The sequence below is a fragment of the Chelonoidis abingdonii genome, chromosome 11 (assembly GCF_003597395.2).
Source record: "Chelonoidis abingdonii isolate Lonesome George chromosome 11, CheloAbing_2.0, whole genome shotgun sequence".
Taxonomy (NCBI): Eukaryota; Metazoa; Chordata; order Testudines; family Testudinidae; genus Chelonoidis; species Chelonoidis abingdonii.
The window spans coordinates 51,162,035-51,183,481 of NC_133779.1; the positions used below are offsets into that span (position 1 = coordinate 51,162,035).

At 53.9% G+C, this 21,447-nt stretch overlaps 1 protein-coding gene across 1 annotated transcript in view; it reads right to left on the reverse strand.

Moving 5' to 3' along the window:
• CDC42SE1 (CDC42 small effector 1) overlaps window positions 1–14,411 on the reverse strand; it is a 55,368-nt gene extending 40,957 nt beyond the window's left edge. Inside the window, exon 1 of the mRNA XM_032768013.1 lies at window positions 14,273–14,411. The gene's annotated coding sequence lies outside the window, so the exon portion shown is untranslated. The remainder of the gene's footprint in view (window positions 1–14,272) is intronic.
• Window positions 14,412–21,447: the final 7,036 nt, after the last annotated feature.

Sequence of the window (21,447 nt, forward strand, 5' to 3'; positions counted from 1 at the left end):
TTTGTTGCCCTCCGCTGGATTCTTTCCAGTTTTTCCATGTCCTTCTTGTAGTGTGGGGCCCAAAACTGGACACAGTATCCAGATGAGGCCTCATCAATGTCAGATAGGACAACAGTCTAAGTGCTAGTGTAGACAGGGCTACGTCAGGCTGAGAGCAGCCATGACTGTGGCCTCAACTGGGCCAACGAAGCTCGGGGTTGGAGGCGGCTCCAGTTTCTTCATCCCTAGGTTAGTGGTGCTGCTGCAGCCCGAGGGAAGAGCAGGAACAGCCCAGCATGGCCAAGGCCGGTCAATGCCACCAGGCCTTCGACACGCTCAGAGGAGAGAAGAGTCCACACCTGGGGCATTCTGGGCTGTCAGAGAAGGGGCCTGGTATAGGCCACATGGGAGCAGGACCCTGTCAGATCAAGCCAATAGCCAAGCTGCTTGTTTGGGTCAGACGTGGACATCTGTCGACACGCACATCGGTCATATATTCTTATACATGCCCCATTACCGTATTTATCCTCACAAACCTGTGAGGCAAGGCAGGGCTATTTTCCTCTTTGTACAGATGGGAAACTGAGGCACAGAGCAGCAACGTGACACAAGGAGTCCGTGGCAGAGCAGGTACCAAGGTCTCCCAAGCACTGCGCCATGCTACTGCTCCAAAGAGCCATGACATGCACAGACATGTTCAGACATGCCTGCACATGCATGAAGCACACCTGGTTTGCCCAAGCACACAGAACATCCGTGTCAAGGCATGCCAACACGGGCACGCTTGCACAGACAGATGTGCCTGCAGACACAGGTGCGCAAACACATGTACCGACACTCCTAGGCTGCAATGCACATACGCACGGGGACACACAAGCACAAGCTACACAAAGCTAGGAACCTCACACTCACATCGGACTTGGGAACAAACACACCCGGATACGTTCACACAGCACCACGAACCACCAACTCGCCACCTGCAGAGCATCAAGGATCCAGGGGAGAACACGTCCAAAGAGCTCTTTTAAAAGTTTATCAGTCCCTAGCACAGACCCTTTGACCAGCCGGGGCCCTATCTGAGGGAGGCGTGTGGCTGTTTACAGGCGCATAAGTGCCAGGCGCTCAAGGAATCCGGTGGCCAGAGGCTTTATCTGGGAGTTGGGCCCCGTGCCAAGGCCTGAAACAACAGTCGTCTCATGGAGTGGCCTGGCTCCGAAAGGGGCTGGGGGGGGATGAGACACCAGAGAAGTACCAGATGGACCTGCCGCCACCTCTGTCGCTGCAGACCCAGCTCAGGAGCATCCTGCTGCCCAGGCCCGAGATGATGCTGATGGGGCCAGGCTCCAGAGTGCTCCGCTGGGGGCTGGTTTGCACCCAGCAGCTCCCTGACAGGCCACGCAGTTTGCCCATCCCGCCTCCCTGACGGACCAACAGCCGCACACGTGGACAGGCACTCTCCCCCACCCCCACGCCCACCCCCACCGGAGCCTACTTCCGTGCGGGAGCACACAGGGCTAAGCTTCCTGCTGGACACGCTAAAGGGGGAGTGGGGGAGGCAGGAAAGGGACTTGCGCATAAGTGGGGTGCTCTCCCCCACGGTACTTCTACTGCAGGCATCACTGTGGTGTTAGGGCACGAGGAGCAGCACCTTGGAGGCAGGCGAGAGAGCCACGTGAGCATAGGGCTTTGTCTACACTGAATTCGTACCTGACCTTAATCTGAATTAAAGTGGAATAGCTACTCTGGAATAACTCCAGGAGTGGACACTTTTATTCTGGAGTACGAGCCCCCTGATTCTGAATTAGGTCTGGTCTACATAGTAACACTCAGGAACATTAATCTGAATTAACTAAAAGATGTGAATTTAAAGAGGGGATTCGTTAAACTGCATTAAACTCCTGCATGGATCCTCCTGTTCAGAATTACAGTGGCCTTAATTTGAATGAGTTGAAGAGGTCAATGGAAGCGGGGGCGGGATGCAGATGGGACCAGGGCAGTACAGGGTTGCGGATGGGTGCGGTGCGGATGGGAGGTTGATGGATGCAGGGGGGGTGCAGGGTGCAGACAGGAGTCGGGGCGCTGCAGGAGTTCAGATGGGAGCAGGGGTGCAGACAGGAGCACAGATGCATTGCTGGAAAAGGGGTGGCGGGGGCAGATGGGCAAGAGTGAGCATGTCTGTTAATCTCTTTTTCAGGCAGACCCAACTTCACTTGACTGTGTAGAGAAACCCCTCCTCCACATGCCCTTCTCTCCCCCACTCCTAATCAGTCGGTGGGGGCAGGCGGCCCCAATCTGCCTGAGCGCAGGCTGGGCCCCACGGCCACAGCTGCCTCGCTGGAACGCACCTCGGGCCGGGCCTGATTGGAATTGCCCGTCCTGCCCCGACCTGCTCGGCTCCGATGACTCTTCCACCTGGAGCAGGGAGGAATCCACCACTTGGCGGAGCAGGGATCATCCCTGCCAGGACCCATCTCTCTGGTGCTATGGAGGCGGGACAGGGATGAAGGGGAGAACAGGAAAATCGCTCCAACCTGCTGCCCAACCCACCTCATTCACGTCGGAGGCTCCCAGCTCTCAGTGCACACATGAATCTCAGAACTAGGCCTTGGGGAAGAGCCGCTGAATCCACCCAAAACCAGACCCAACCCACCCATCTGCAGTAGCATTACGGTAGCACTGAGAAGCCTCAACTGAAATCAAGGCCCCGTCGGCCCGGGTGCTGCGCAGACACAGCAAGAGACAGTCCCTGCCCCAAAGACCTCACAGTCTGAAGAGACACAGGGTAGGAAGGGAAACTGAGGCACAGAGCAGGGAAGGGAGTTACCTAAGACGGTTCTAGCCCTGCCTTTCTTGCTGTCTCTGGAACCCCCTCACCATAGTATTGAGCACCTCACAATCTAATGTATTTATTCTCATGTAAGGCAGGGCAAGCCATTATCCCCATTGGGGAAACTGAGGCACAGAGCGACTGAGTGACTTGCCCAAAGTCACATAAGGAGTCTGTGGCAGAGTGCCTGGGCCATCTTGCCCCTCTCCTGTGTCCCAATCCAGTGGTCTAGCCACTAGTCAACACTGTCACTGTGTGTTGGGCTGGCTTCTCTCTACCCGTGTGCACCTCCTTGCGGTATCTGGCCAACAGTTTTGGGATCCCACCTCCCACAACAATCCTAGAGCTGGCTCCTGGTACGAGGCTGGGCTTAGAGCACATGGCTTGGCACCTGGTCTGGGGCAGATAGGGGAAAACAGATCTGTGCCTTCTCCACGGCTTCAAGCGCTGGGGAGTGAAGGGGGAGGATGGGCGGCTCCCACGAGGGGCCCAGAGGGACTGATACAGAGCGATCCATGTGCCAAGGCCTTGCTCTGTAGCACCTCCAGCCAGGACAGGCACGGCTGCAGAGTGGCAGGCTCCCTCTGCACCTCGCTCTGTAGCCCGAGCACCTCCAGCCAGGGGCAGGCACGGCTGCAGAGCCAGGCAGGGCACGGCCGCAAGGACTTGCCTTAAATGGAAGATTTGCATTGGCTGCTCTCCCTGCTCCAACCCTGCCCGCTCCCAGCCCTCGGGGAGGCCAGACTGGCCTGAGCTGCCCTGCGCCTCTCAGGGGAGCTCTGGATTTGGCCCCAGATGCTCATTGTAAACCCCACGCCGAGAACAGGAGCGTACCCTCCTCTCTGGCCCACTGAGCCCCTCCATCTACCCCAGATGCCCACCCCTGCTCCATGCTCAGAGCGCCCCGGCTCCACCCACATTGGCCCCCAGACAGAGGCAATCCTGGCATGACGACGGAGCAGAGAGGCGCCCTGGCAGAGCTCCATTTCCTTGAAGGAACATTGTGGGCGGCGAGGAGGAGGAGAAGCGAGCCGATGACTCAGGTCCCATGAGCCTAGACTCATGGGGCTCATTTCTCCTTTCACTTGCCCAAGTGTAAACCCGGCTGCTATTTCAGCTGGCCGAAGGGATCGGCACATGGGGGGCAGGCAGCAGAGGAGAAGAGAGACTGGGCAGCGAGATCCAAGCTCGTGGACCAGAGCAGGCTGGCTGGGGCATGATAATGTGTCCAGGGCAAGCCCGGGGAACACCAGGGATGAGCTCACCTCACTGCTGGGCCTATTCCTCTGCCAACTGTGCAGCTTTGGTGCCGGTATAAATCCAGCTGTTTCAGTGAAGTGGCTCCTGATTTACACCACGAAGCGGAGGATCAGGCCTGGGGCTGCTTGACTGTTGAATGCCAGGTACCGATGGTTCAGAAAGGGGCCACCTTCTCTCCCCGGACATCAGCGTGTGGAGGCTGGCAGAGGGGCTGGCTCGGTGACATTATGTGCAAAACGTCACTAATTCCGGTGCAATTCGATGTCCTGGCAGGACACGCTGGGCCCAGCGAGTCCGTTTTGCAGGAAGGGGGTCAAGACGAACACGTTGGCACTGGCCTCTGGTTGCATCCTGGCACACTAAATGTGCTAGTGCTCAGAGCAAGAGGCTTGGGGGCCAGGACTCCTGGGTTTTATCCCTGGCTCTGGGAGGGGAGTGGGTTCTAGTGGTTAGCGCACACAAAGAGGAGTCCTGACTCCTGGCCCTGGGAGGGGAGTGTCACTTCGGATCTGTCTACACTACATGCTAAACCTGGTCTCTGACTCAGGTCTGAGCCCAAGCGCCTGCGTCTGTCCATCCACAAGCCAGCCTGACTCGGGTCAGCCCTCAGGACTTGGGTCCTAGGACCCTGCTGAGCGGGTGGGTCAGCACCAGAGTCCCGCTGTGACTTGGGGCCAGTCCTTCTGCAGCGTGGGTGCAGCTCAAGCCACAGACCCCAACGGAAGGTCTGCATAGCGCCGCATGGACACCACGAGCCTGATCTGGGCCTCTGACTCCCAATTCACACCAGAGAAAGGCAGAGGAGAACCAGGCCCATGGCTGGTGATTAAATATCTCCTTCCTACTCCACCTATCTGCCCCGGGCCAAAGTCACAAGTGGACGCAGCTCACGGTGGTTTCAGCGAGACCAGCAGGGCTAGATCCGTCTCATCCGCTCCTGGGACGTCCCGGGGGCAATAAGGCTGATCTAGCTGTGGGCGGGCAGTGAGAGTGAGAGTCCATTCCGCCTCATTGGCCTGGCCACTCAGGGTCTGTCTACACTGCAACGCAAGCCCAAGGGGAGTAGAACCTGAGTTGGCAGCCCCTGGGTTTGGTAACCTAGAGCTTGAACGTCCACACTGATCTGTAACCCCAGGTTAGGGATTGTTGAACCCAGGATCCCAACCTGCGTCTCCGCTGCATTACATGGTCCCGGGTCCAGACACCTGGACCCCAGCCAGCTTCCCTTCAAGAAAAGCAAAAGGACCCATGTCACGCACTCATTCCAGGGCCTTTCCCTACAGCCCAGCGCTGCCAAAAGCGGAGCCTGATGCCAGTCGGGGGCCAGCCCAATCCACTGACCCAGTAAGGTGACCAGACAGGAAGTGTGAAAAATCAGGACAGGGGGTTGGGGGGTAATATGCGCCTATATAAGACAAAGTGCCAAAAATCAGGACATCTGGTCATCCTATGACCCAGTAACCCTGGTGCCATCCCATCAGACAGCAAGGCAAGCAAAGAACGGGAGCGAGGAGTGGCAGTGACTTGCACAATCCACTGGTTTTATTTAACCGCTGCAGTCGTCTAGCAACTGCGGGGCTGGTCCGACACGAACAGCAGGAGACGGGTGAGGGCAGTGCCAATGGGTGTGACTGCACTGGGGCCTACCGTGCCAAGACAGCTAAGTGCCAGGGATACTTCTAGTGGCCTCCTGGACTAGAATCTCTGGGGGGGGCCTTTGGTGCTCACCGGTGATAGCCTCTGGTCGTGAGATTCAAATGTGCACCAGGCATGTTAGTTTCGTACTAATTTAGGGCTTGTCTACACCTGGAGTTATTCCTGATTAACTGTTCCCGATTCACTCCCTGTGTGGACACACTTATACTGGAACAAGGGCTTGTCTACACAGGGACATGAAGGAAAGTTAATCCTAATTAACTGAAGGTGGGAATTTGAAGTGGATTAGTTAAAAGTCACATTCGATCCCTGTGCAGATGCTGTGATTCAGATTTACAGTGGTCTTCCTGCAGTTTAGTTTAGTTTAATTTTGGAAATGAATTAAGATCAACTAAATTAAAGGCCACTTGAAATTTTTGAACGAGGGTGTTGACACAGGGGTTTAATGCGGTGTAGTTAATCCTCTTTAGATTTACACCCCCACCTTAATCCAAATTAATTTCCCCATGTAGACAAACCCTTAGTCCTAATTTTCCTTCCAGGTGGGTTTAAGGCTGAGAATTCGCTCTTGGATGCTGTCGAAATCCAGGCTGGTTGTACAGACTGGACCTGCAGCACGACCGGATCCACACTACAAGCGGATCACTGCTTGGCATAGGTGGAAAGCACATCCCCACCACGGCTGCTACATCCCCACCATGGCTGTGGGGGGCGGGGGGGAGGGCACAGACTGGGCCTCGGCATGGAGCCAGACAGGTCTGGCACCACCACTTTGATTTATAGCAGTAGCCCCTAGAAATGCCAGCCCTGATCCGAGCCAGGCACTGCATATCCATGCAGGGACAGTCCCTGTCCCAAGGAGCTTACAGTCGAAATAGACCAGTCAGCTAAAGGATGGGAGGGGAAACTGAGGCACAGAGAGACGAGTGGCTAGATCACAGCAGATCCGAGCCAGGAACAGAACCCAGGACTCCTGAGGACACCCGCCCCCCCCGCCTAACCACTAGGCCACACTGCCTCTGCCACACCATCCTGAAGGTCAACAAACTCAGGCTGTCGGCAGGTGAAGCAAAGCTGAGCAGACTCTTCTCCCAGACATACTGGTCCAGGAACGCTGAGCTCTGGTCCCCACCCCCGATCTCTGCTGCACAAAGAGCTATCCAGACGCAGCCTCCTGCTTTAGATCCAGGCTATTCCTCCTTATTCCCCCCTCATCTTATCGGAGATTGAGCAATTCCTATTCGTATGGTTCTGTGTAGACAATTATAGCCTCCATTCACCTCCCCCCCGCCCACCCAACCCCAGCCCAGCCTTTTCTTTCCTGGGCCATTATAAATTTAGTTCCCGGCTTTCACTACCACAGCCTAGTGAAAAATCGCAAGTGTCTCCTCTGTACCGAGATCAGCTGGTGAGTAAGAGGGGAAAGCACATGTTCCGGGTTCTCTTGCTGGTTTCACTGAGACATGGGGTCCCTGTTCCAGGCTGTCGACAGATTAGATGAGGAGGTGAAAGAGGAAACGCGTGACAAGACAGACAATAATACCGTGAACCTTTGTAGTGCTTTCGACCTGCACTTTCAAAGCCACAGAGGAGGAGGGATTTGCACCTCCACTTTACAGAGAGGGAAACTGAGGCACCACAGGGCACGTCACTTATCAGCAGCAGACCCCAGGAGTCCTGTCCCGTGGTCACTAGACCGTGTCGCTTTCCACCCCGTCATAGCAGTAAGTGATCCCACGGGCCATGGCCCATGGAATGATACACAGCTGTAAAAGTGAGTCGGGTTTGCAATGCCAGGGCCCTCAGGAGATGAATGGTTCTCTCATCCTCCCCCCACGGAATCACTCACACCTGTGCAAAGAGGCTACCCTCCTGACTGGATATAGGGTGACCTGATCCCAACACTAAATATTGGGGTGCTGTCAGCCCTGCTCACAGTCCACCCCCACTCTGCCAAGGCTCTGCCCCCACTTTGCCCCAGGTCCCAGCCTCTCCCTCTGCCCTTCCTTATCCCCCTGCCTGCTGCTGGCTTGCTGCGTCCCTCCTCAGACCCTCACCTGCCACTCGCCTCCTCGCCCACCCAGCCCACCGCTCGCCCCTACAGCACTGACTTCCCCTCTGCCGGGTGGGTGCTCACCCATCTCCCGCCTCTTCCCGCCCTCGCTCTGCCCCCATTCCACCCCTTCCCCAAATCCCTGCCCTGCCTCTTCTCCACCTCCTCCCCTGAGTGCACCACATTCCCGCTCCTCCCCAGAAAGTCCTAAGTGCCGCCAAACAGCTGTTAGGCGACGGGAAGCGCTGGGGGAGGGGGAAGGAGCAGGGACGCGGCATGCTGGGGGAAGGCGGAGGGGGCTTGGCTGCAATTTTTCCCTGTGGGTGCTCCAGCCCCGGAGCACCCATGGAGTCAGTGCCTCCCTCCCACTCGCCTCCTTACCCAAATATCAGGACAAATGACGTCTCAATCGTACATTGATTGGGACGTGGGACAAAGGGTTAAATATCAGGACATCTGGTCACCCTAACTTGGTAGCAGCTACATCCAGTTAACCCTGGTGTGCAGCAGCTGAACTGATCGACGCCGCCTGGCTGCAGCCCCTGGCCAAACCTCATAGCCCAAAATTCCTACATGCCAGTAAGTCACCATGGGCAGAATCCTCTGCTCAGCTCCCAGCGTGTGCGGGAATACAGGCATCTGCAGAAGCAGCTTTTACGTTAGCTGGTCATGGAAACAGAACAAAAATGAATAGAAAGAAAACACCTTTCTCCCCCCGAAACACACTCAAACCGGTTTAGAAGTAGCTGCGCTCCAGCCGTCTGCCCTGGGGTGACCTGTCTGTGCACAGAGCTGCCGCACGGACCCAGGCAGCCCCCTCACAAACGGCCGCTTTGTTCCCCCCTATGCTCAGACCCCGGGGACTCTTCAACGGGGCAGCCGCTAACAAGGATGCTCACAAATTACATCTGCCTTGGAAATGCCGGCTCCAAGCCACCAACGCAATTCATGATTTGGCTCCGCCGGGTCAGACCCCCAGCTGGTGCAAATCAGGACTGCTTTGCTGACATCAGTGGAGGAACTATTCACATCAGCTGGGGAATCTGAGGCCGAGAGAGACAGGGGCTGCTCCAAACAGCAGGTGCTGCAAAGCAGAAGGTCCTTGCTCCCACAGGGAGAGATGGTGGAAAGGGATAAAGAAGAGGGCAAACAGGGAAGCGAGCAGGGGATGGAAGAGATGCAGGATACAGGGCAGCAGGTGCAGAGGAGGAAGCTCTGCTGACCTGGGCAGAAGGAGCAGAAAAAGGGGCAACTGGGGGTTCACTGCAGTGAGTCCATGGAGGGTTTGAGACTCATGGGAGACAATTCTGAACCACTGATGTGAGTGGAAGGAGTTCTGGGGGGGCCCATGGTGAAAATCTGGGTGTCTGAACTCAGGCAGCAGGGCCTGGCTTACTCTGCATTCAGGGCAAGGGGATCAGAGGCTACAATGGAGGAGAACGAGGTTGTTCTGGACTGGATCCTCAGCTGGTGGAAGTCAGCACAGCTCTGCTCTTCGCTGTATCTCGTGATAGAATGACACTGATTTCAACCAGCCGAGGACCCAGCCCCACATTTGTCACTTGCTAGTGTGTGTTCCAGCTCTGTGTGTATTTTCTTTGCACCTCATCTTCCTCTTTGGGATCCTGATTCAGATCTCACATCACTGGAGTCACTCCGGATTGATGCAGGGGTGAGAAGAGAATTGGGCCTCTGAGGTCTGTGCTGTGTCAGGCAGTGTGGAGACAGAAGTCACATCCAGGAAAGTACGTCCTGATAATCCACGTTGAGTTTGCAGGGACTGTCTCTTTGCTCTGTCTCTGTACAGCGCCTAACATATTGGGGGCTGTGCCATTGACTGAGGCTTCCTACTGCAATGCCATCAGTCATCCCCAGATCCCCCACACCGTGTTCTCACCCTCAGCCTGGGAGAAGGGGATGCAAATGCCTCACTGAAACCCACCCGTGTGCTCCTCACCCCCACTGGTAAATGCCTGAGGCAGTTCCTCCCGCAACTGCTGAAGGAGAAGAAAGTAACAGTCCACAAAGAAGATCCCCTCCCCTCCACCCCCTATCCTGTTCTTGCAAGCAGAAAATCTGCTCAGTCCCAAAGACAGAGCATTCCTCAGCCTGCCAAAGGCTCATTGTGCCCTGGCCCAGCCGCTGGCATTTGCAGAGCTCGGCTAAATTCCATTAACCCTCTGCAGGGTGCACCGGACTAGCCGGCCAGTACCGATTCCAGTCAGGCTCCCTCTGACCCGTCACCCTCCCACGCATCGGCCCCATGCTAAGTGCCCTCAGCGTCACAGCGAGCCCTCCTGGGCTTGGTGTCTCACACGTTAGTCCGGTTTCGAGTGGCTACTCTGGGGCAGCAGTGTCCCACCAGCACAGCCTGGCGGCGAGTCACACCTGGGACATCCCCGTGTCGCTGGCAGGAAGGACGGTGAGATGCGATCAGGGGAACGGATGGCGCGTCCCCTCGGCGTCTAACCGCCCTTCACGAGAAGGCCGGCGAGCTGCACGCAGGCCTTGTGGTCATATTCAGGTCACCCCTACTCCAGGCCAATCATTCCCCTTTGCCTTTATAACCCTGGCCTAATGGCGTTAGGACTCAAGAGATCTGGGTTCTGTGATCGGGCTGCTCCACTGCCCTAACGTTATCCAGCACAAAGCTCTCTGGATATGTCTCTGCCGCAATGAAAAACCCACAGCGCCAGGCCTCGGAGCCTAAGTCAGCTCAGGCCGTGGGGCCAAAAACAGCAGTGGAGACATTTGGGCTTGGGCTGGAGCCTGGTTTCTGCCACCCTCCTGCTCCCAGCGTCTCAGAGTCCAACCTGAGAATCTACACGGCAATTATTAGCCCCCTGAGCCAGCTGACCCAAGCCAGCTGCTGCTGGGCTGCGAATCTTTGATGGCAGTGTAGACGTACCCTCTGCAACTCCTGTTTCCCCTCCCGTCCTTTGTCTATTGAGACCAGGCGCTCGTCAGGTTAAGGGGTATCTGTGTGTCACCCAGCACAAGGGGAACCCTGCGACCATCTTTTCGGTCTGTGTTTGTACCGCCCCTGGGGCCAAGGGGTCCTGATCTGCGTTTGTATGGCCCCTGATCACCAGGGGGTCCTCCTGCCCTAAATCAGAGACGATTGGATCATCCATTTTGGCTCAGCTCACTGTAGTGATCACAGCCAGATAGGAAATTCATATCCAGGTGCTCCTAAACATCAAGCGGTGTCTGGATCCCATGGCTAGGTCTGGGCTCGCCTCTAAGGCAAAGAAGCCTCTCTCTTCAGAAGTCAATGGGCCAAATCCTCAGTTGGGGCAAGTTAGTTTTGCCCCCACTAAAGTCAACGGAGCAATGAGGATTTATTCCAGCCAGGGATCTAGCCCTGGTTTTTAAAGAGATGGGCCAACCACACGATATTCAGCGAAGAACTGAAGGACCAAGTTCTGCTCTGATGCCTGCCTATCCTTTTTAGTCCAGCTGGGGTAGAATCCTAGAATATTAGGGTTGGAAGGGACCTCAGGAGGTATCTAGTCCAATGCCCTGCTCAAAGCAGGACCATTTCCCAACTAAATCACCCCAGCCAGGGCTTTGTCAAGCAAGGCCTTAACAACCTCTAAGGAAGGAGATTCCACCACCTCCCTAGGGAACCCATTCCAGTGCTTCACCACCCTCCTAGTAAAAGTTTTTCCTAATATCCAACCTAAACCTCCCCCACTGCAACTTGAGACCATTACTCCTTGTTCTGTCATCTGCTACCACTGAGAATAGTCTAGATCCAGGGCAAAATCAACCTTGCTCTACCGATGCTGGTTTACCCCAGCTGTGAATCGAGCCCTTTGACACCTGAGCTTTGCACAACCGCAGCTGAGAATTGAGGCTGCACCCATGTGGGTCTGAAAAACCAGGCTAGAGATGACAAGATTTCAAACATGCATCCACCCCCAGCCAAGAATACTGTGAGAACGAGCCTTCTGCCTAGCATTTCAGCGCTTCTCCTGCTGGCCCCCGGGGAACAGCAGAGGCAGCACTAAATGTCTGGTATTTAATCAAGATCCTTTCTTGCTACTGTGTGGAACAATGGGTGCCCAACACGTCGCATGGGGTAGCAAAATTAAACCCTGTTACTGAAAAATGCAACACAGTTTAATTTCCCCGTTAAGTCCTTGGGAGGCCGTGAGAGCCGCAAACATGCCCAAAGGCAGTGAGTCACCGTGTTTTTTCTGCAGGCCTGTAGCAGAGCTGACAAGAGGAGTTTCTTCATAGATCCACAATTCTCAAATCAGATGGGACCCACAGTGATCACCTAATCCCACCTCCTACATAACACCAGGCGGAGAACCTCTGTGAAATCATTCTTGTTTCAGCTGGAGCATCTCTTTCCGAAGAGATGGTTTGAAGAGGTCTAGGTTGGTTATTAAGAAACACTATTTCCCTAGGAGGGCGGTGAAGCACTGGAAGGGGTTACCTAGGGAGGTGATGGAATCTCCTTCCTTAGAGGTTTTTAAGGGCTGGCTTGACAAAGCCCTGGCTGGGATGATTTAGTTGGGAATTGGTCCTGCTTTGAGTAGGGGGCTAGACTAGATACTTCCTGAGGTCTCTTCCAACTCTAATCTTCTAGGATTTCAAAATCGCGAGTGACAATGAAGAAACCAACACGACCCTTGGGGAATTGTTCCCACGGTCTAAAGTGTCTCATTCAAACACACACCAAAAAATCAATCAATCCTTCATCACATGAGAAACTGCTTAAGAAAAGCAAAGGCCTTACAATTAATCCACCCTAAGGGAGTTTCCCCTGCAAAGGACAGAGGCTGGACAGGTCTGACTCTCCAAGCCACGGGCTAGATTCTGTCTTCATTACCAATGGCGCATCTCCACCAAACGAGGCCAAAATCTGGCTCAGCTTCTGCTAAGTCAGGGCTGGGGCGATAGGTAGGTTTCCCTCATGGGAGATTTGAGAACGTGCAGACTATGCTTTGCTGACAGGGAAAGGCTCTGGGGACCCAATCTTGCATCCACAGACAGCAGGACTGGGTCTGCTTATTCCTAAGGCCCTTTGGAAGGCAAAGGAACCATTCGGTTCTCAGCTTAGCAGGCCAGACAGCCTCAGCCCCCCACCACCACACACACACACAAAATGACTTCTCTTGCAGCCCTTGTCTGGCCACTTTGCTGTTGAGAAATCCTGCAGCAGCAGGTCACAGGCGTGGGATCCTGCCAGGGCCGGACTGCCCCACTGTCCTGGACTCGGGGTGAGGGGGGTCTGCGTGAAGGAATTGTGTAGATATAATCAGAGCTCTGACGCTGTCTCAGTGGGTCTCTGGTTTCTTACTCACCACTGAATCAGCAGGATCACGGGGGCGGGAAGGTTCCCCAGAAGGCTTGTCAACAGCCTAAACTTTAGGGGGCCAATGCTGTTTTTATTCCTCTGCATCATTTGTTTTGAACTGACCTTTGAAGACCCTTATTGACATTTCTGCCACCACCACAGAGGTCCTGGGCTTGAGCCTGACCTCACGTCAAGGTCACAGCATGGGGGGGAGGAACAAACCGCTCCGGCTCCACATTCTCATAACAGGGGCAATTGCTGCATAACTAGCAAAGACCAGCGCACACACACAAAGGAGAGAGGAAACGATGCAGTCCCTGTCTCCTACCCATTTGGATTGAAGTCACCAGGGCCAGGGGGTGACCCTGCAAACCCCTCGCTCTCTCCAGGGCAGCAGGAGAGAAGGCTGGCTCCATGAGAAAGGGTTTCCACTTTCATCAGCAGATGAGACAGCCCCAGCCCTCTCCCCTGCCAGCCATTCCTTCACAGGTTTGCAAGTTGCAGCCTGCAATTCCTTGCTCCTAGTCACCCTGCCCATTAGTCACTGTGAGAGGAGACAGCTATTTGAACTGCCTGCCTCTCCGGCTTAAATTCAAACACATGTCTGAAAAGTGAGGAGACTTCCGGCTCCCCCCTCCCCCCCTTTTCTGTTGGGAGTTTTGAATATTTCAAGCCCTGGCAAAGCATTTCACTTACCTGCTTAAAAACAACCCCCCCTCCCCCCAGCTGTTCCAGGAAAGGAGGAGGTGGGGGGGGGGGTGTAAACTTCCCAGAAGTCCCAGTTCAAATCTGAATCAATGGGACGCATTCAAGCCAGGCTCTGGAATTTTTTAAAGAGCTCCTGAAGGTGCAATCGGGTTTCACTTCAGAGAAAGTAAAGGAGCGGGGGGGGGGGGGGAGGGCAGATTGCCTGTGAACTGAGCGAAGACTAGCAGAGCCATGTTGCTTTCAAACACACGCTCCTTCCTCACCCATGGGGAAAGCAATCAAGCCAGGCTGTTGCCTTAGCTAAGGCGTAGAAGCCCCTTGTCTGAGCCACTAATCCACTCACCCCATCGCCCCCCTTGCGCCTGGGTGCTCTCCCACGCGCAGAGCGCCAGCTGCCCGGGCACAGGGTGAAATTAACCAGGGTGAAATTAACCAGAGTGAAGATTCTATTTTTCATAAACTCAAACCATCTCCTTACCTTCCCCTTCTCGCAGCCCGATCCCAGCGGGGCTTTCTCCGGGTCTCTGTGCCCGAAAAGGAGGAGGAAACTTTCCTTGGGAACTTCAACCCCTGCCCGAGGTGTGGCTCTGCTAGAGAGGAGCGAGGAAATGGTCGTGTTTCAATACCCTGTTTATTATTTAAATCGACGCTCTCTGGAGGCACAGCACCGACCCTGGCCACCGGCAGGCATTGCACAAGCCAGGAAAGGATGTCAGAGCAGCCCCAGCGCTTTCCCCTAAGTGCTGGCCACGTTAACTCTCAGCTGTCTGAGCTCCTGGCCAAATGAGCGGACACACTTGCTCTAGCCAGTTTATTAGGACCAGAGAATTGTTGACTTAAGGTTGTTTTTTTTTTAAGGCTGATTTTAGGCCTGGCTCAAAATAAAAGACTTTCCCCCACACCTCAATTAGCCTCATTTCCTTGAGGTGAACTTGGCTAATTGACACCAGCTGAGTACTGCAGATTGCCCTGAATAAAAGGCCATGATTTGAAAATGACCCTGAGATGTATTTCCCAGAAGTGGTTTGGAAGCAGTTGCAGGGGTGTCATGGGAACATTCCCAGGCAGATGTGGGGAAAGGGGACTTGGGTTTAGGGTACAGGGTTCTATCAGGAGGTAGCCATGTCAGTCTGTATCCACAAAAACAATGAGGGGTCAGGTGGCACCTTAAAGGCTAACAGATTTATTTGGGCATAAGCTTTTGTGAGTAAAAAACCCACTTCTTCAGATCTCTAAGGTGCCACCAGACTCCTCATTGTTGGGGTGGTTCTATCCCTGGTTTCCTGAGTGTTCTAAGACAAGTCACTGCCTCAGTTTCCCCCAGTGGGATAGTGAGACAAGCTCTGTGAATGCTCACGCAGGTGCTTAATTAATGGTCTACTCGCTTGAGGGAAGTTAAGTGTGCATGTCTTTGTTGGTAAGAGCAGGCCTAAATTTGTTTCACGGTTTGGTTCTGAGTATAAATTCTTTAAAGAGCCTACGGTGCCTGGCGATCGTCAGTGATGCCTGGCCTGGAGGATTCAAGAGGGAACAGCTGGGGCATGGGTCGATAGACACACGCTCACTCTGCTGCATTAGCACGCTATAAATCGCAGTGTAGGTGTGGTGGCTCAGGAGGTGGCACAGGTTAGCCACCTGGGCATGGACACAGAGCTGGTCGGGCATGTGCTCTGGTGGTGAGCTGTGCTCAATGGCCACTTGGCTGTTCTTAGCACGCTAGCTTGAGCAGAACCAGCATGTCCATCTACCCACTGGGAGGCCTGCTTCCCTGCTGCAGTGTAGACATACCCCATGTCATGCCTCTTGCATTCGGCATGTGGCTGAACCTTTCTGGGCCTGTTTCCCCATCTGAAAAATGGGTGTAAAAACAAATATGGTTTAATATGGACAGAAATATTGTTGTGATTTTTCTGGGCCTGATTTTGTCTTGCACCTTGTAGAATCATTTGTACCAGTGCAAAATGGGCATAAAGCACTATTCTTCTTATTGCACTGGAGTAAATCAGCATCAGCATCATCCCTAGCAGATCTCAAAGCACTTTGTACAGGTCGTCAGTATCATTATCCTCATTTTACAGATGGGGAAACTGAGGCACTGAGAAGGGCTGTAGTTAAGAGACAGGATAGTGCCTCTGGAGATCTGAGTTCAGTTCCTGGCTGAGATTAAACTTGTCTCTGATTGCGCAGTCACTGTCCATCCTGTACCTGTGCTGTGGAGATCTCTAGGGCTGTCTATAGGTGCTTGAAGTGATTTTCAGCCTATCCAGGATTTACTATTCAACGGCTCTTGGCACCCCCACGATACAAATTGTTCCAGCACCCTAAGCTGTCAGTCCCATCCTTTTCCTTCCTGAAATGGTGCTAGCTTGCCCACAAGAGATGAATCAGGGGATGGCGGGAGAGGAAACATGGGAATTGCGGAGTTTGACCCCCAGCATTCCAGACCTTTTTGCTTTGTGTCCCACAATGCACAGCACGAGATGTCCCAGAATGCACAGAGCCCAGCGGTGAAGCAAAGCACCGTGAATGTTGCATGCTTACACTACACGAAGTCTCTGCTGTGTAGGTGCACTGGCCGGCTCGACCCTCAGTGATATTGAGGTGCCTCCCTCCCATTGACCTGAAGGTTAGGCCCCTTTGAGGATCTGGGCCACTGATCTGTAATGAATCAGGAAAGACTTGGCTGTGTGTACGCAATTATCGCAGAGTGTCTCTCTAATGCACATCACGTAACGCTGTTATTATCCAGCCAGGTCTCCTTAAGAACTAGCTAGGGATCGAGGCGGACGACACTTGATTTACAAGGAGGCTAGAACAGTTTGGGATTTTCCATGATGATGACAGTGCTCCAAAACTTAGTGTAAATTAATGACACTCCCTCGCCCCCGCAGGTAGACAAGGCTATACAAACCAACCAACCCGCTGCCCATCCTTGCTCATTGAATGGGCAAAGGTGTTTTGCAAAAGGAGACAAAGGAAAACCATGCACGAGCACCACGAGATGGGAGAGTCAGAGTGACAGAGGCAGACCCATGTGACAAGCGACAAGCTAGCATAAGGCATCAAACAGCCCAGACTGGATGTGAAAGTGGGGATGTGATGTGAGTGTCAGTCTTCTGGGGAGGGCACAGCCGATGTCTTGTAGGACAAGAATACCCATAAGGGGGCATCGAGGGAGAACAGACCCATTTGTTTCAAAGGGACCCTGTCCAAGCACTCTGTGGAATTTAAAAAAATACTGGGCCAGATCCTCAGCTGATGTTAAAGCAGCATCGCTCCATTGGAATCAATGGGCCAGATCCCCACCTGGTGTAACGTAACATCTCTCCACTCCATTGCAAAGGAACTACAATGATTTCCCCCAGCTGAAAATCTGGCCCATTGTTTTTCATTCACTGTGGTTTTAACAACAACCCAGTTGGGTATCAGAGGGGTAGCCGTGTTAATCTGGATTCTTTGCTGCTGCAACCCAGTTGGGGTTTCCTCCCGGTGCATGTAGGGTTGCATCTGATACATTGTTAAAATCAAAAATAAACTCCTGGACACAGCAGGTCTGAATTCCTGTGGTGGCTGCCAGCCACCACAATCCGCAACTCATTAGCTTTGCCCGGTAGAGAGAGGGGGGCGTCTGGACCAGACTGTGAGATGCTGAGGCCAGAATTTTCAGATGTTACCACCAATTTCTGCAATGCAATTCTTGGTGCTCCTAATTCCTGCTGGTCAGGCTCAACTCGCGCAGCAACAAGGAATTGTTTTGCGTCGTGTGAGTAAAACATCATTTGTTTCATCACTATCCCTGTAGCAATGATGGGGCAGGGGAATCTGAGTCTGGCTTTTTGCAAGGCACAGCAGGTCTCACACATCCCTTATGTCAAGAGATGGCTCTCGGGTTAGCTCCAAACCCAGATCAGCAAGTCAAGGGGATTGAGGTGCCTAAACACCTTTGAGGATGTGAGCCAAAGTTCCCTATGGGCCCCCGCAAATGACCTCACTTTTACAGCTGAAAATGATTCTCGTCACCAATGCCTGGTCCTGAAGCTGCGGTTAAAGAGACTGACGGGCCCAGCTCTGCAAAGCTACCTCATTTCCTACCTGCCATTGATTTCAGTTGACGTTTGGAGCTGTAAGTCTGAGGATCAGGGCAGAGGACTTGTGCCACACGGTCGCTGGCCTTTTCAGGCGAGTTGGCCCAGCCTCATCTGTGATTGACCAGGCAGCTGGGACGGATGGAGTGGGTACACAAGCCAGCAAGCGGCTCCATTGAGGAGGAGAGCGACAGGAAGCAAGGTGGGTGAGGGGAGGGGAAAGGTCTGTGGGCGCCCTCAGCCTGCTTTGTGTTACTTTGTGAGTTTCGCGTTTGAAGATGCCAGAGAGGCCCTGATGGAAGGTGACAGTTCTTGCGTTGGGAGAACAGGCTGGCAGCTCCGCCGCGTTGTGATTCTATAATTATACTGCTCTAGTTCAGTTCCCCCTGGAGACGAGCCCGGCTTTACCCCAGGGGAAGGAATGCCAGGGCATTTCAGGTTTCCTGCATGGATAATCTCGAGGCTCTGTCTCCCATACAGCATCCCCCCCGTTGGGCCTTGGCAGCTTGGTCGGTATGTTGCCAAGCAGAATGTATCATCGCCTCTTTGGACAGCTGCAGACCTTGGGCACCCGCTGTCCCTGGGCGTGAGAAACCCAGCGGAGGGAACTTTGTGGCAATGCAACTGTTACACCAGGAACTGTCCTGAGCCTTTCAGAGCTGCGCTCACCGCCCGCCCCCCGGGTTGTACTCAGAGGGTGTTAACAGCCTGGGGCCTGGCACGACTCCTCCGGCTGCATGGGAACTGTGGGCTGGCGCTCCGCACTTGTGTAAGGATGGTGGTAAATGAGCCTATAGGACATCGCTGGTTAGGCTTCAGAGCAATCTCCACTGCTGATTTTTTTTTTTTCCATGCTGGAAGCTCAGCTTCCACTCCTCCTTAATTTCATTAATTTTTCAATGGCAAAATGCTTTTTGGGAATGAATTATAGAGCAGCCCTGGGCTCAGCATACGTAACGTGAGGCAAACTTTCTTTCTTGGCCTCTTCCCACTCTCCTGGCCACCCGCCCCCACTGGATTTATTTTCTCGGGGTCAGTTAAAGGCACAGTATCGACAGGCTGCAGTCTTCCTATGGGAGCAGCAGTTCGGGAGATTCAGGAGGGGTGTGGGAGTGGTGGGTGTGTGGAGAGGACTGCCTGGTAGTGCCCCATATATCTGTGGGGGCCGAATCACTTTGCTGTGACAGGCTGTCGCTCCAGAGAGAATGAACTGTGGAGTCGCCCTCATCTTCATCCTCCGCAGCAAGTGACACCACCCCCTGCACAGAAATCAGAGCTGGGATAGCCTAGAACGGGTGCTATCTCGCCCACCCTCCTGGGCAGTGCAGGATCGCTCCCTACGGCTGCCCAGCCTCACTGTCAGTGTTTCCAGGGGTGGTTCTTCATAGAATCATAGAAACTCAGGGTTGGAAGAGGCCTCAGGAGGTATCTAGTCCAACCTCCTGCTCAAAGCAGGACCAATCCCCAACTAAATCATCCCAGCCAGGGCTTTGTCAAGCCAGGCCTTAAAAACCTGTAAGGAAGGAGATTCCACCATCTCCCTAAGGAACCTATTCCAGTGCTTCACCACCCTCCTAGTGAAATAGTGTTTCCTAATATTCAACCTACACCTCTCCCACTGCAACTTGAGACCATTTCTCCTTATTCTCTCATCTACCACCACTGAGAACAGCTGAGCTCCATCCTCTTTGGAACCCCCCTTCAGGTAGTTGAAAGCAGCTATCAAATCCCCACCCCTCCTTCTCTTCTGCAGGCTAAACAAGCTCAGTTGCCTCAGCCTCTCCTCATAAGTCATGTGCCCCAGACCCCTAATCATTTTCATTGCCCTCTGCTGGACACTCTCCAATTTGTCCACATCCCTTCTGTAATAGGGGGCCCAAAACTGGACACAATACTCCAGGTGTGGTCTCACCGGTGCCGAATAGAGGGGAATAATCACTTCCCTCAATCTGCTGGCAACGCGCCTACTAATGCAGCTCAATATACCTTGAGAAACTCTTCCACAGTCTAATGGGCGGGGGAGTGAGACAGAGGGAAGTGCCCCTAGCAGCACTGGATCCAACTATCCAGCTCTCTGCTCACCACGCCCTCCGTCAGGGCTGGCTGCGAAACGGCTTTCAGGTTTGTTCCTGGGGAAAAAGAAATTCAACAGAAAAGTTTTCATTTGGGGGGGCGGGGGGAGGATCGAAAGATTTTTGGGGTTTGTTGAAAAACTGAACCACCCCAGCTCAAAAACTGTCAGACAAAAGGAGGTGGGTTTTTAAACGAGAACCTGAAACATTTCATCCAAAATAGACGTGTCCGGTGGAAATTTCTTTTTCGACAGGAAAGTGATTTTTCGTCAGAAAAAAAACTTTTCAACTGATAAATTTCTATCAATTCTCCCTCCCCCGCCCTCCTCCTCCCTCCGCCGCCCTGCCCAGGAGCATTTGTGCTGTAACTAGTAACAAATTATCCCCCGACCACACCTTGGCCTTTTAAAATATACATCTCCATCTATTCACTACTGGGCCTTAGGAAAATGAAAATCGAAATTTCAGGTGTCTCAGGTTTCCTACAGTGCTCAGGAGAATAGGAAGTTCTCACTGTCCCCAGAAGAAAGTCCAACTCCAAAGATCTGTATGGAAAAGAGCATCCTGATTTCCACACTAGGTAATTCTGGTTTTACACTGATGTAATTCCACACATTTCAATTAGGGCAGGCAATTTTCTAATTGCTGAAAGCCACCCCCTGCCCTGCCTCTTCCCCAGAGGCCCCACACTTTGCTTGCTCTCCACCTTCTGCAGCTCACTCCCCCCTCTCCCAGGACTCACCTCTGGCCTGCAGAGCAGGGTGGGAGGAGCTGACACAGAGCCTGCCCAACTGAGGCACAACAGGGTGGAGGGGGGCCAGGGCACAGCGGTAAATGGCGGGGATCGGTCCCTGGAGCAAGGGGGCAGGGAGGGGTCAGTCCCTGTAGCGAGGGGCCAGGGCCGGGGCCATCAGCGCACAGTGGGGCAGAAGGGGGGGTGGGGGTCGGACAGGATTCTCTCCCCCTGGCTGGCAACACCCACCTCTTGCAAGCCAGCCAATGCTCTGTCAAGCTTCAGCAGCTGAGCAGACAGCAGCTCCGCCATATGGCTCCAGAAGCAGCTGCTGCTTTTCCCGCCCTCCAGTGGCAGAGGCCGACTACTGTGGCCAACTGGACTTTTAGCGTCCGGTCAGCTGTGCTGACTGGACACCGCCAGGTTCCCTTTTTGACCGAATGTTCCAATCGAAAACTGGACACATGGCAACCCAAATTTCAATGGAGTCCTGCTGGAGTCAAAATGGAGAAACTGTGGCTATGATTCTGCAATCGAAGCTGTGACTGCTGCTCAGGTAGGCATCCTAGAGCTAGCTTCACCCACACTGGCATGGCTAAATATAGCAGTGTAGACACAGTGCTGATGAGATGGTGTGTAGCATCCCTGGCCCGCTTGCATCGACCATACTGAGACCCACCCTGCCACATTTGCACTGCCATTTTTAGCCAGGCTAGTGTGGATACGTGTACCCGAGCTGCTATCACCCCTCAGGCTGCGGCGT